Source organism: Apodemus sylvaticus, chromosome 18, assembly GCF_947179515.1.
Source record: "Apodemus sylvaticus chromosome 18, mApoSyl1.1, whole genome shotgun sequence".
Classification (NCBI taxonomy): domain Eukaryota; kingdom Metazoa; phylum Chordata; class Mammalia; order Rodentia; family Muridae; genus Apodemus; species Apodemus sylvaticus.
In genome coordinates, this window is record NC_067489.1 from 68,496,857 (window position 1) to 68,513,072 (window position 16,216).

Below are 16,216 nucleotides of genomic sequence, written 5' to 3' on the forward strand. Positions count from 1 at the left end.
AATTTTGGTTTTGATCTTTTTGTTTGTTTGATTCTAACCACCAGGAATCCATATGTAATCTATCTTGAGCTGGGCAAATCTTGGGATTTTAGAATATATGGACTCCCTGAGAACTAATTAGATTTAATTTTTAGGAGAACCTGGTTATTCCCTTGACCTCAACATAAATTAGCTACATAAACTTTATTGAATACTAATAAGTGTGTGTCTTCTTCTATAGGCTTCAAAGATTCCTGTGATTTTTTTCATGCGTTAGACTCTAAGGTTCACAGTGCTGATGAAATCTACATGCTGTCCTTTTCACATTCACTTTGAATAGGTTTAAAAAACTAGAAACTGAGAACCTTTGGAGATGTATATATATCCTAATACTTTAGACAAATAGTTCTCATATTGTTGCACATATATTATTGTGGTTGTCTATCTATCTGTCTATGTATCTATCTATCTGTTTGTGAAAATACGTTATTCCTTACAATTTTTCAAACAATTACAAAAAATATTTTTGAAGCCACTAAGTCTAAGAAAAGGCAATGTATGTGTCAGTGTGTCAAATGACATGAGCCTTAGATAATTGACATCACAATTGTCCATCAGTCTGACTACTAAATGAGCCTCAGACCTCAGTAGTTTGTCTACCAACTATAGTCACCAATTTGATGTTTAATATGAAGAAGGCAAAATAAAATTTAAATTCTATTGAAAGATTCTCACTTCCAGGCTCCACAGAAAAGGTATTTTTATATCTAATTTGAATCTCATAATAGACTAACCATATCAGGAATTGTTATCTATTTATTCCTCCACAAAATGGATTTCCCACTTCTTGGTCACTTTTTGGGAAAATATTATTTGTTGTTGTAAAAAATGCTGCATCTGTGATTTAAAGTCTCTTACTCTAATTTGATGGAAGTGATGAATCTCGGCCAATGTGGTGAAGGAGATAGTGTTACAGCGGTCTTGAATGACATCAGCTTTTTGACCTCCATCTTCCCTTCTTCCCCGTGTAGCCAACTCTCCTTTCCTTTGGTAAGAGCTCCTTTCTGAACATGGATGATGTCTGGGAAGTTGGCCAGGCGCCCCTGATACAGTGCTAACAGTCCATGACCAGGTCCATGGCCTGCCTGGGCTGCTCAGCAAAGAGTTCTCTGATGGCGTCATAGGCGTCTCCAGGGAAAGCAATGGCCTGGTTCAGACCCGCGGACAAGGCCTGCTGATGCAGCTTCAAGGCTTAGCTGCGGCCCAGGAAGGACTGGCCCACCTTCTGATGCTCCTTCTTGAAGCCAGCCACCTGCTTGCGCGTGCGAACTTGTTGGCAGTGTGGTTGAGCTGCAGCGCGCTGTCATCCATCTTGGGGAAGGATTTGAAGCAGTCTTTCTTGCTCTCCACCTCCTGCAGGTCCAGGGCTGCGGCAGGTGGTGTGCTCAGAGTGAGGAAGAAGTTGGAGCCACCATCTCATCCTTCTCAGCCTTCTGCTTTCCCTGTTTCCATGTCTTCTCATCAGTGCTGCTGGGACAGCTCAGGAAATGCTGGAAGACATGGCACTGCACCAGCACAGGGTGGCTGGCCATGTGGTTCATCCAGCAGATCAGACCCTTCCTGTGCTTGGAGATGAAGTCCCCCTCGAAGCGCCTGGTGGCCTGCTTCTCGGGCAGATGGGGCACCGAGATGACGGGAAATTTCTCTGCCAGGTGCGCACACAGCCAGTCCAAGTGCTGATAGCACCTGTGCATGGGCACCTGGGTATGCATGGGTACCAGCTTGTAAGAGATGCAACTCTTCAGCCCTTGAACTTGGTCTGCTCGGTGGGGTCGTAGATGGTGCACTGGAAAGGGTAGGGGCTCTCCTGCCACTCGGGCCGTAGGGACCCAGCACCATGCACACAGCTTGTCCCCATCCTTCACGAAGCCTGACGCCTCTCTCAGCACCAAGGCCTCCCGGCCCGACCTGACAGAGGTGGAGAACTATTAAGGTTGAGGCTCACCGAGGCGGAGCTCTTGGCTCCAGACTCTTGCTGAGGCGGGGGCTCCAAGACACCGAGTGAGCCCAGCGACAGGTCCCAGCGTGTGGACAGAGGTACCCGCTGGCTGTGCTGCCGCCCGCAGCTGCCGAGCCGGCGAGGTCTGGGTACGCGCCTTTGCCCAGCGCGCCTGGCTCGTCAGCCACCGTGGAGCTGTCATCCCACTCATCATTCCAGTCATCATCGCTGCCTAGGCTGGCCTGGTGACCCTGGAGGAGCTGCTGGGGCGATGGCTGTAGGGCGCCCCTGCTGGAAGGAAGCTGGCGATGCCAGCTGCCAGCAGCTGGAAGGCGGCGGGCAGCCAGGCGGGCAGAGCCACTGCCATCTGCCGGTGGGCCAGGCTCGGTCATGCAGATCACCTGTATGGAGGAGGTAGGGAAGAGACCGCGGTGGCCACGGCTGCTGATCCCTTCGAGCCAGCCCTACACGTCCTGATCACTGCACAAGCTCAACACCTCCTGCTCCTGCAGTGAGATCTCAATGGGGTTCTTGAACTTAAAGCCTTAGAGCGCCCGGGCACGCAGCGCCACCTTCCTGAGCCCTGCGCCCTGAGCTCGGGCCAGTCCGAGGGCCCAGTGGTCACTATCCATGTCCCTGAACGCAAAGGGAACTTGGAAGGAGCTTGGAAGGCAGCACAAGGTCTGATTCCTGCTCCGCTCTCGCCCTCCCTGAAGATCTGCTCTGCTAGCAGGAGCTACTGCTGCACAGGCTGCTTCTGGCCAGGGTGGGGCCCGGGCCTCCCCACAAGGTTTTCTTACCACTAGCCCTTTACATGTCTGTGCCTACATGAGTACAGAAAGGGAATCTCTATTGCAATGCTTACATTCCATTCCACATCTGTCCCAGACACACACTTTTTCTTCACTTCTCCTATTAGATCATTCCCTATTATTCTCACCTCTCCTTGCTTGTTGGTCTAAGTGAAGACACAGATTAGGTCTTTTCATATCACAGCTGGCCCTGTACACAAAGACACAACCCAATCCCCAGACCGACTTGCTGCTGGCCAGTGCAGAGTTGTAAGTGAGGTGGTACTATCAGTACAGGACTAGGCTGAGGGGCCAGGTCATCACTTGTAAATGTTCCTAGATCAAAACATGAGGAGGACACAAAGCATTCTGATCTCCAATGCTCTGTAGAGTAGAAATTAATTTATGGACAGTGGGTGAGGCTCCAGACATGGCTCAGTACTGAAAAAAAAATCTCATTCAATCGGAACTTATTTGATCTCAGCACCTATATGTTTGCACATAAGTTCTCTACTCAATTTCTAATTTCCTTGGGTGACCTTGGCTCTAATAATGAATTTATATACCTACATATTGACCAAAAATTCACATGCACAAAGTCTTCTGAAAAAAATAGAAATCCATGAACATAGAACTCTGTAACCGTGTACCGGCTCATGAGCCTGCCTGGGTCTCCTCAGTCTTGATGCATGTACCTAAGGGGAGGTGGGGTGGGGGATCAGGCAGAGATCCCATGGGGAAGTAGAGTGTGTGGAGTTCTAGGGGAAGCTTAAAGTCCCTGAAAATCCCAAGACAGCAAGAGATGGAGAATATGGAATATTTTAGCCAGGTGTGTATGGACTTCCTACTTAGCCATTAGCTCTCCTTGATTTTAATCAGAGAAAGAATAATAGTATTTATGTTGTAGACTCTGAATATGTTTTCTGAGGAGACCTTGTGGCTACAAGTTGAGGACCTGTTGGAGATAATAAAAGATAGAAAATCTTGCCAATTTTCCTATTGTTTAGCGTCCTGAGCATAGGCCCCTCAGGAATTGCTCTAGGAGTTTAGTGTGACTGGGTAAACTACGTATATATGTTTTGGGCTGAGTTAAATGCCAAATTTAAACAGTGCCTGAAGGACCAGGGCATGAGGAAATTCAGCAATGAAGAAGGAACAAATGTTCTGAACTTCATGATAGTTTAGGTAGAAAGTTGCTAATATCTTTCCTTTCTTTGTCACTAAAGTTCAAGGTAATCAGATAAGTCACCCAGAAGACAAAAAGTATGCTATTCTGCCTTACATCTCAAGTCCTGCTTCTTGGGATAGAGAGAGAAGTACACCAAGACATCTAGCCAGTTTGGATTACATAGTTAGACCTGATTGCAAGTAAAGCCAATTCTAGAGAGGAGAGAAGGGCTGTGCTGATATGTTGGTGATTCTCCATCCACAAGCAAAGAACCTCTCAGGTGATTTCATTAACAGACTTAAAGAGCAGTTTATCCTCCTTGCTGCTGACATTTTCCTGTTAGCATAGTAAGAGGCATTTGTAGTCTATGAAGTGTCAGGTACAGTGACATTTCTGAATGACAATCATGCATTTTTGAGGTAGGATATCCATATAAGGCAGGCTGGCCACATGTTTTCTTGCCTCAGCTTCAGTGAGCTTTGAGTGACAGTGATGTTGATGTTCTATTTAGGCCAGGGTTACTGATATAGCATGCTCAAGTTCTGGAGAACCACACTCCACAAATCACCAATATAGCTGCCATAAGCTAAAAGATACTAAATGGTTACACAAAGGCACAGGTGACAAGAAAGACTCATTGCTCACATGCTCTGTTGCTGTGATCTCTTAGGCGACTTACCTTTAAATGGTCAAGAGAGATTCAGAGGGAGCAGCGGGATGAAGTTCTCCACAGACTGACTGGAGCCACCTGAGGAGACAGAGATTCTAAGATGAATGAGGGAAGTGACATGCCTGTCACTTACTGTTGAGTGCCTCTTCCCTCTGCATTGTGAGAGCACTATGCATCTATCTCCATCTGTGACATGGCTTTCTTGATAGATGTACCAGGCTGAAAGATTGGCCACCACACTGGTCCTGCAGTTGGCATTCCAGGATCCTTACAGATTTTATCCAGAGATATCTGAAAGAGACAACATGATTGGACAGCTGTTAGGGTTCCACACCTTTTGTTTGAAGTCCAGTAAAAGGAGGAAGCAGTGGATGCCACAGTTATTTATCATGAACTAACACACAAGTCTGGTTTCATGGTGACTCAGGGCAGTTTCTCAAGAGTACAGTAGAGAAAATGGCTATACAATTGTAAACAACCATTCTGCAGTATGTGTGTCTACATGTGCCTCTCTGTCATGGGAGGTTTCTCCAATTGTGTGTGATACATGAGTATGTACAGAGATGAGGGTCTCCATGAGTGAGAGATTATGCTTGTAGATGTGAGCATTCATACATGTGTACTTAGTTCTGTGTGGGCCTCCTCTGCCTCTATGCATACAACACAATGAATAAATCAAAAGACTTTGATCTCAGGGGCTCTATTGCTGCCCTGAGAGCCTGTTACCAAGTCTCAAAGGGTATTTGAGCAAGAGAAAGATGTAGGAAGGCTGTGCTACACTTGTCAGGCAGGAAAGTCAATTGTGTTTGGAAGAGGGATGGAAGCTTCTCTGGATTCCCCTATTTAGGAAACCATGAAATTGTCTATCAGTTTAATCATCCATACACCCAAGAAGCTGCATCACATACTGTTTTGCAGGTGTGTATTGTGAGCATAGGTGAAAACAGGGCTTTTCACAGAGCAGCTTACAGCATAAATAAAACATAGATTTCTGTATAGGTCAAAGCTGTAGGCATTTTGATGGGAGAGCTCATTTCAACTTACTTCAAGTTGTACAACAATCTACCTACCCATTTGGTTCTCACTGTTTACAGCTCTGTTACCTATCTTCTGCTTCCACCAGTATCTTTTCATACTCCGGCATCTGCTTTTGTCCCCTCTGTCTGTGCCCTGGTCAACCCCAGTAGTTTTGACCTTTCTATTGGCTGTCAGATATTGGTAATTAGAAATCAGCAGTAAGCTTTTTGCACTTTGCATTTTCTTTAACTGTTGAGTCCATGGTTTCTATGGAATCTTCAGCATCTGAGATTCTTTCTTCTATCTCTTGTATTCTGTTGTTGATATTTGCATCTCTGTCCCCTGATTTCTTCCCAAGGCTTTCTATCTCCAAAGTTGTCTCCCTTTGAGTTTTCTTAGTTGTTTCTACTTCTGATTTTAGATCCTGGATGGTTTTGCTTAGCTCCTTCCCTTGCATGTTTGTGTTTTCCTGTAATTCTTTAAGAGATTTTTGTGTTTCCTCTTTCATGAGCTCAGCCTGTTGACCAAAGTTCTCCTGTATTTCTTTAAGAGATTTTTGTGTTTCGTCTTTCATGACCTCAGCCTGTTGAGCAAAGTTCTCCTGTATTTCTTTAAGTGTTTTTTGCATTTCCTCCTTGTTGGCTTTTGTATTCTCCTGGATTTCTTTCAATGATTTTTGTGTTTCCCTTGCAAGGGCTTCTAACTTTTGATCCATTTTCTCCTCAATGACCTTCATGTGTTCCTGTACCAGCATCATGACCAGTGATTTTAAATCCAAATCTTGTTTTACTGGTGTGATGGGGTATCCAGGACTTGCTGGTAGAGGAGAATTTGGTTCAGATGTTGCCATATTGCCTTGATTTCTGTTAGTGACGTTTCTGCGTTTGCCTTTTGCCATCTAGCTCTCACTGGTGTTACTTGGTCTTGTCAGTGCTGGACTCACCAGTGCAAGCTGCCCCTTCCCCGTTGGCCTCTGGTGCACAGCTTACACTCTGCACTGCCTATAGACAGGGTGCTGTTTTCCAGGCTGTTCAGATTCCAAAGCAGGCACCTGAAGGCTCCCGCTGGGGCCCGCAGGATTTATCGGAGCACACCGACTTTTCCCAGCTGGCCGCCCGGAAGCCCCCACTAGCCTCTTGAGGGACCTGGAGATGTGGCGGCCACCCAGGCTGATCTGAAGCGGAGAGATTTGAGCTGGGGGCTTCTGCCTGAGGCCTTGCCCCAGATTGTGTCTGTGGACCAGGTGGAACCCGTGTGCACCCCCAGGGAGCTCCGAAGGTGAATGTTGCTGTGACCTCCCCTGTGCTCCGCTCACTCCGCTGGGCAGCCGATTTCCCCAACCGGGCTGGCGCACACTAGGTTAGCCTTGTCGCCTGGGCCCTGAGTCCAGGCAAACGCCTGGGAGGCCAAGGTCCGAGCAAAGTTCCCCTCGGGCTATGTCTGTTATTTGGGTCCGCCAGGTGACCCGGATGGCGGGCGTGCGCGTCCGCGCTCCGCGAAAGCACCGGGAGAGTATGTTGTGCTAATAACCTCCTGGGCTGGTTGACACACAGATGGCCCACCAAGCCGCCCAGTTCTTGGGGTCAGTCCTGTGCCTTTTGGGGCCTAGACCCCCGTTTTGTTAGCCTCAGGCTACGCTTGTTAGCAGTCTCTGCCCTCCCGAGCACTCTGGCTCCTGTAGGCAAAATGGCGGCGCGTGCACCGGCCGGGGCAAAAAAAAAAAACTCCTGGCAAAGGACACCTTCAAGAGGACAAATTGGCAACCAACAAATTGGGAAAAGATCTTCACCAATCCTACATCAGATAGAGGGCTAATATCCAATATATATAAAGAACTCAAGAGGTTAGACTCCAGAAAAGCAAACAACCCTATTAAAAAATGGGGTACAGAGTTAAACAAAGAATTCTCACCTGAAGAACATCGGATGGCGGAGAAGCATCTTAAAAAATGCTCCACTTCATTAGTCATTAGGGAAATGCAAATCAAAACAACCCTAAGATTTCATCTTACACCAGTCAGAATGGCTAAGATTAAAAATTCAGGAGACAGCAGGTGTTGGAGAGGGTGCGGAGAAAGAGGAACACTCCTCCACTGCTGGTGGGGTTGCAAATTGGTACAACCACTCTGGAAAGCAGTCTGGCGGTTCCTCCGAAAACTGGGCACCTCACTTCCAGAAGATCCTGCTATACCACTCCTGGGCATATACCCAGAGGATTCCCCACCATGTAATAAGGATACATGCTCTACTATGTTCATAGCAGCCCTATTTATAATTGCCAGATGCTGGAAAGAACCCAGGTATCCCTCAACAGAAGAGTGGATACAAAAAATGTGGTATATCTACACAATGGAGTACTATTCAGCCATTAGAAACAATGAATTCATGAAATTCTTAGGCAAATGGATGGAGCTAGAGAACATCATACTAAGTGAGGTAACCCAGACTCAAAAGGTGAATCATGGTATGCACTCACTAATAAGTGGTTATTAACCTAGAAAACTGGAATACCCAAAACATAATCCACACATCAAATGAGATACAAGAAGAAAGCAGGAGTGGTCCCTGGTTCTGGAAAGACTCAGTGAAACAGTATTTGGCAAAACCAGAACGGGGAACTGGGAAGGGGTGGGAGGGAGGACAGGGGAAGAGAAGGGGGCTTACGGGACTTTCGGGGAGTGGGGGGGGGGGCTAGAAAAGGGGAAATCATTTGAAATGTAAATAAATTATATCAAATAAAAAAAAAAGACAAAAAAAAAAAAAAAAAAAAAAAAAAAAAAAAAAAAAAAAGAAATCAGCAGTAAGGCAGTGCCAGAATATCTATTGGATTGCCACCAAGAAATGACATTCATATTTTGAGCAGCTGTAGATCAGCAAAATTTAAAATCTAAAACACAGTGATGGTTCAGAAATGACAGCATCAAACTCCTGCCATCACTTAGCTCTTTGTCAGATTGAACAATTGAAAATACAGAGATGCACCTTCATATACAGTAAGGAATGTCACCTGAACAGTGGGTGGATATGTGCACACAGCATGCAAATATGGAGGTCAGAAGACAATTTCAGATGTTGCTTTATATTACCTTCCACTTTCATAGTTGTGAGCCAGCTTATGAGGTACTAGAAACTAAAGTTGGATCTTCTGCAAGAGCAGTACATGCTATTAATCACTAAAGCATCTCTCTAACTCTCATCTAAGATACTTAGCATTTATTGGCTTATTTGTTTGATATGGATCACTAAAGGGATAAAGGTTTGGAGGCCAGCAGATAATTTCAGGAAGGGGGTTCTCTTCTAGATCTGTATATTTAATCTGAGAATGAAACTTAGGTTACCAAACAGAAAAGCTCAGCAAAGTAAGACTTAGCAAACAGACAGAAGGAAAGAGCTCAAGAGAAGATACAAGAAACTGAGACATATTTTTACACATTCAGGAGTCCTATAAAAATACTAAACTGAAAGACAGGTTTGGGGAAGACTTGTTTGCACACCCCAGTACACCCTATGTTTGCTGCCTCACTGTCTGTGTATACAAATAAGCTTTGAACAGTTGACTTAGAAGGCTTTGTTCTCCTTGTGTCTAGTCTATCCTATGGAAAGTATATTATTTATTCTTATTTTTCTACTTCAGGATTTCCTGAACTCTGAGGAGAGGTATTTAATTGAAGTATCTCATATGGAGTGGTGTGCTGCTCTCTCTCTCTCTCTCTCTCTCTCTCTCTCTCTCTCTCTCTCTCTCTTCTCTGTGTGTGTCTGTCTGTTTGTTGGTCTTTCTGTATGTATCTCTATCTCTCTATCTCATAATGTCTGATTGTTTGTATTTGTTCCATCATTTGTCCAGAGCCTGGACGCTCTGGGGTGGTCTCCTCGAACTCAGCTACAATAGCTCTTTTCCAGCGGTGCCACTTTGATGAGACCCAGAGTAAATCCTAGCATGGCTTCACAGTGACTGGGATAATGAAATCACCAGCCAAATGTAATTGCAATTCCATCAACCTTATATTTCACACACAAATTTAGAAAAACAAAGAGGATGAAAAAAAGTATAAAATTAAAAAGAACAAAACTAATTTCTATAAGAAATAAAAATATAGTTACAGTGAGATTTAAGGGAAAAAAGCTACTCGGATCATGAACTTAATTTTATTTTAAATAACTTTAGCTACCTTGCTGTTAACAGAGTAAAAGCAGAAAGAACAGGCTGCCTTCCCTGCAGACTTAATCAGAAAATCATATCTACAATATTGATGGAACTCGGTTCTTGTCCTCCTCCCATCTCATCAAAAATTATTGCATTTTCACCCAAACTGCATTTTGGATTCCTTGATGAATATACTCCTCCCATCCTCTTTCCTGGAGGGTGGTTTCCTTGGTTTACATCCATCTTTATAAAAAGGAGAAGGGGCGCATATGCAGAGGCAAAATATCCTCTTGATGCCAACAGATACAGAGTTGCTTGAAGAAGCTGACTGTACACAGGAGCTGCCTGGGTCAGGGGAGGGGGCTGTGGTGGGAGGAGTGGGACAGCCTTTGGTGGACAGACAGGCAAGGCCCACAGGCTCTTCTTCCAGGGCAGGGATGGGCCTGAGCGGTGGTTTCCCTCATTACCTCCCAACTTGTTATTTTGGGCCTCCAAAAGTCTTCATCTAGCTCAGAAGCCAATGACTGATTATAAAAAATAAGAATAATTAACTTTTGGCTCAATAAATAAGATTGTCCAACTGTTTTGCCTTGTTATTCTTTTCAATAATCAAGGATTTTACAAAGAAGAAAACAAAAACCACTTCTCAATCTCCCACCAAAAGTGAACTTTTTTCTTTCTTTTTTTTTTTTCTCCATATGCTTTAACCGGAAGAATGGCTGCAGATTGAGATATCAAAAATCCCAGAGAACTATATAATATATTCATATAACTCTGCATGTCTCTTATTTAAATTTCACATTCCTTTAAAAGTGCTTATTCAGTCAGTAGCTGCTGAAGGAGGCTCTTCTGCTGGGCCTGGGGGTTCTGTAGTCCTGATGTGGGCTTTTGAGTTCCCAGTGGACCAGGCTGGTTCACGTGAGGGTCCCTGCCTACCAAATTCACTGTACACTGGACGTCAGCAAACACCTGAACCTGCTGCACCTGTAGAGCTCCTCTAGTCCATAGTCACCACAGAAGAACTCTTCTGTCCTCTTGTCCTGGTTTCCATCTGCGTCTGTTGTGAGAATGTCAGTGGATGAGAGCTGGTTGCAGTAGAGGCCTGTGTGTCTCAGTGCTGGATCATTCATCTGCTCAGAGCACACAGCATTCATCCCCGGCATCTGCAGAGAGCTCATTTGCATCTGGACCATCATTAGATTCATGTTCTGAAGGTTCACGTTTGCACCTGCCATGGACACAGTGAAGCTCATGTTGTTGTAAACTGCTGGTTGTGCAGGTGCAGGCTGACTTAGGACAACTTGACATTGTTGTTTCCCATTGCTCCTTGCTGCCAGGCCTTCATGTCTGGTGACTGGTACCCAGAAGTGGGCGGGGTTTGTTGGAGCAGAGAGCTTTGCTGGAGGGGTGTCGGGCATCTGCACCATGGAGCCCCCAGGGCTCAGCATCATGATGAAGCTGGCCTCGACTTGGGGAACCAGTCCTGATCCCAGATACTGGAAGACATTCTGCTGCATCTGAGGACAGGACCAGGTGAATGGCTTCAGTCTCCAGCTTGCCCTGCCTGAAGAACAGGCATTTCAGCTGCTCTCCAAGGCAGCCAAGTTCTCCTCCTCCATGGCCGCCCCGCCCTGCTCGCTGCCCCGCCCCCCACATATTCCACCTTTAGGGAGCAAATTGAATGAAATTAGTCATGCCCATAAAGAGGGGAACCACTTTTTATTAACAGACTTTCAGGAACACAATATAGGCTTTTTCAGACACAACTTCCAGGCTATAAAACAGGGAGGGAGTGGAAGAGAGAGAGGAGGAAGTAGGAACTCTACACTCTGGAACAGGATGGAGGCAGGGAAACATAGTTTATTATTTATACTTATTATTATTAACATACTATTTAAACTATTGACAAGAATAGTTATCTGGAGTCCATTTGATCGAACGTGGTGGTTACATATCAACTCCCTCAAGTATAAATGAAGTATTTAGTAGAATAATGTTCAAGTTTATATTTAGAAGACATCCTTAAAAATTTAAAACTTAGAAATTTTGACAGTAATAATATATATTTATAAATGTGTATATATGTATGTTTGTATATTAATTGCTATGTAGTCCTACATATTAATTCACTCTGTAGATCAGGCTGGCCTCCATCTAAGTGATTTGCCTGACTCTGCCTCCAGTTCCAGGATTAAAAGTATCTACCACTAATCCAAGACACTAGCATCAATATTTTAAAAGCCTGAAGAACCAGGTCTACATTAATAGCCTATTAGAACTCTATTCATTCCTGTTAAAATTGTGAACTTTAGAAGTTTTCATCTAACAATAGCATAGGAGAGGAAATCTGAAACATTATTACCTTTAGTTGCTTTCTTACACTTTTATAACTTTTGTTTACAAATCGTAAATCAATGTTTAGAACACTAATTATTTAAGCTTTTATTTTCTTAGAAATTCTAATGAATTGTACTTGCAGGTCTTAAGCTGGTTTCTAGACCCTCACAATTTACTTTAGCTTGAAACAGTTTCAATTCATTTACCAGGAATCCCAGATGTTGGTTAACTGAGAGCAGTCATTGCAAAGCAGTATTTTTAAATAAATTAAGAGTAAAAAGTTTACATAGAACTTGTTTTGTGAGATTGTCTCTTTAAGAGGGAAGTAGGTCAACAAGGTACTATGTGTTTCTCTTTCTCAGCAAGAGGCCTACAAGTTTTAGAAAACTGTAACCTGGGGCCCCAGTTAAATGAATTAGAAAGGCAGCTATTGTCTTGGTAAATAAACTTAGGTGTCTACCCTGTTAAAGCTACAGTTAGTAAATCCACATCCTCAAAACTCTGAAAAGAATAACTTGTAGCAGAAGTATAAACCAAATTGTCTCTGTTTCCACTAAAATTGCAAAGACTTGCAGGCTACCTAGATATTTGTCCTGACTTCTATGGTCAACAAGATGGCTTCCTTGGCCAGTCTTTGGCTGTCCTACAGGAAAGCATTAAGTCTTCTGTTGCTGCTCAAGATAGCATGGGCTTTCAACAGCCAGAAGCAGGAGGTTTGAGAGATGTTCCTGTAGAGAATGTACTTGCGAAAACTGACCTTATTTGACAAGGCAGAGTGTCCACGGCCTGAACAGAGCCCTGCTGGAGGGAGAGGCATGGGCACAGTTCTGTCTAGTGTTAACCACGATCCAGTTGCAGTGTTTATCATGCCCATATGTCAATTAAATCACTGAATAGATTGAGGATCATTTATTAAGTAAGCCTGATTTTAAAAAACTTGCCTTGGTTTTAGTAATTAGTTTTAGGATTAACAGGGATCTAAATAAACTTTGTCACCCATAGGAATGCAGTAACTCTTTTCAAATTAGTGGCATTCATAAGAGTAGGAGTTGACAGTTCTATTCCTGTTAAATTTGAGCCTTACAATTTTGAGTTGAGGATTTAAACTGAAGATCTTTTGGCATCAAAATAAAATGTTTAACCATAAATATACTGCATAGGGAGCCTGGGAAATATTCTTGATACTTTATACGGTGCAACTTTATAGACACTGCAGTTTACCCAAACAGCTACATCTCAGTAAATTGAGCAAACAAAGCATACAGACAGCACACACCCAAGAGATTTTCCACCATCCCACAAGGACACTTGCACAACTATGTTCATCGCAACTTTAATTATAATAGCCAGAAACTGTAAATATACGATATGTCCTGCCTACAAAATGTACAGGGACAATAATAGCGACTGAGGGAATTGCCAACCAATGATTGGCACAAATTGGGACCCTGCTCATGGGCAAGAACCAGTCCCTGAAGTATTAATGATACTCTCTTATGCTTACAGAGAGGAAGTTAACTGTAACTGTCCTCTGAGGGGTTCCACTTATTACCCAATGGAAACAGAAACAGACTCATTCCCAAATATTAGACAGAATTTGGAGAGTCTTATTGTAAAGCTAGGAGAAGGATTGAGGGATCCAACAAGGACAGGGATTCCAATGGAAGACCAACAGTGTTAAGTATCTTAGATCTTTGGTGTCTGGCAAGGAGTGAACCACCCACCAATGGGAGAACATGAGCTGGCCCTAGGTACCATACATATATGTAGCAGATGAGCAGCTTGGTCTTCATTCAGGACTCCAACAACTTGTGTAGGGTCTTTCCCTGAGCCTGTTGCCTGTCTGCCTCTGGATGCCATGCTCCTAAATGGACCACCTTTTCTGGCCTCAGTGTAAGAATATGTGCCCAGTCCCTCAGTGATTTGAAGGGCAGGGCCTTGTTTCTTGGAAACTTCTAGTTGGGGGTAACACACAGAAGGTCGACTGGGCAGAGGACTTGAATGAAGGTGTACTATGGAAGAGAGGAAGGGCTGATATTGGGATATAAAATAAATAAATGTGTTTTTTTCTTTTGAAAAAGAAAGCCGGCTGTGCATACCCTGATGAGGAAACCATAAACAGCATCTTTCACCAGGCTCTGCATCAGTTCCTGCTTCTAGGTTTCTGCAATGAGTTCATGTCCTGCTTGCATTCAATATGAGCTATAGTGAGGATGTGTAAGTTAAATAAACTCTTTCCTCCCCTCCCAAAACTTAAGAAATGAAGAAAATATTTGGATTATTCATTTCTAATCCACCTTTCAAGAACTATTCATTATTTCCTTTTGTGCTATGCTTAATGACAAGACCAATGGACTGCACAAGCTAAATCATTGATGTTTTCAAAATATTGCACTTGTTCTGTGTTGTCTCCTTGTGAATGTCAGATGTGTGAGTGTATTTGGATGTCTGTATGGCAGAATATGTGTGTTTGGGGGGTGGGTATGTGTATGTGTGCTTCTCTGTGTGTATGGTTGCTGTGTTTTTTTATAGATATTGATTTAGACTTGAGCAGTTTTGTAGATTTTACAGCTTACTTTGGCTGAGTGAGCTGCAGGTAATCTGTTCTACATTAAAATGCTTTACCATGTCCTGGTTGTCAAACATCACATGTTAAATGATATACTATATTCTCATTTGTGTCAAGCTCTATTGTTTTATGCAATGGTAAAGAGTGTAGAGACATCGTGGGAAAATAAGTGAGCTCATTCCAGCATAGACATTTTCCTCCACAGATTGCTGCAGCAGCACTGTGACTCAGAGTATGCATTACTGAATACTAGGTGTCCAGGTGTTTCACACTATAACTTACCCAGTCTCCTTGTTTAGAAAAGCTTCTATTTTATTTAACAGGAACTATCATTTACCTCTGAGCAACACATTTTGAGGACTGACATAGCTGTTTTCAAGGATAGAAATAATTCTATTCATACCATTTTATCAATCAATAATAACATCCTCAATTTTAATTGTCCTTGAAACTCAAAGACGTTTAGCTATGAAATATAATTTACTCAGTTTCTGGAGATCAGATAAGAAATGGTTAGTATATTGTCACTTTGACAGAATTCAAGTGCCCAATATAATAAATGATAAAATATGGAAGAAGTCAAGGGATAGTGATGGTATTTACCCTAGTGTTGTCGTTCCCTAATCTGTTGGTTGGATCCACAAATTGATCCCAGACATACTCTAGCTCTGGTAGAATTATGCAAGCAAATTGGGGCCATACTGATGTATTTCATCAAGGAAATACCCAGGAAAAACAAAAAGGCAAGAAAATGAAGGAAGAGAGGGCAAAGGACAGTGGGCTAGAGGGCAGGGCAGGCAGGCTTGTCATTTTAACTCTAAGTGCACAAGAATGGCCACTTGAGAAAGTTTTACAAATAAGGTTCCTTCCTAAGATGTTTCATTTGTTCATTTCACTGTGATTGAGACTCTAAAACTTCAGCAACTTTAATTATTGACTATCAATATATACATTAAAATAAGTTATTTTCAATAAAATGAATAAAATAATTTTATTAACATTTTGAGCCTCTTTTCCCCCACATCCCTTTTTGGAGATAAATACTTTAAAAATAATAACTTTAGACATTTTTTCTAAATGTCGACATTTACCCCAGCAATATACCCCAGCAAGGCGATATAGCTTCCTCTATATCATGCAGTCAGCCTCAATATAACACTTACAGTAGTTAGATAATTTTATTATGGATACTTTTGTGTTCTGATTTGGAAGTTGCACAGAATCATTGTGCATGAAGAATATCTGTAGAATACTGTCCAATTCTTTATTCTCTGTTTTCCATAGATCATGGGAAATTTTCATCAGATTATAAGCATAACTGAACCACCATGAGTACTTACCATACAATCTGGGAACTACTTCTGTGTTCATATTCCAGCACTGAGAAGAGGAGCTTTATCAACCAGTTGTATCTGTGACCATTTCTACCATATATGAGATATCCATGAAGTTCATCAATCAACAAAAGATTTAACACAGCAGAGTTCATGCACACATAAAATTATTAATATCGTGAAAGAATACCGAGAAAAATGAAGAAAAT

The 16,216-nt window shown here is 42.9% G+C and overlaps 2 pseudogenes; both read right to left on the reverse strand.

Annotated features, from left to right (window-relative positions):
• Positions 1-795: 795 nt before the first annotated feature.
• On the reverse strand, positions 796-2,610 carry LOC127668505 (sorting nexin-18-like; annotated as a pseudogene).
• Positions 2,611-10,694: 8,084 nt separating this feature from the next.
• LOC127668506 (nuclear receptor coactivator 1-like) lies at positions 10,695-13,430 on the reverse strand (annotated as a pseudogene).
• Between the last annotated feature and the right edge of the window lie 2,786 nt (positions 13,431-16,216).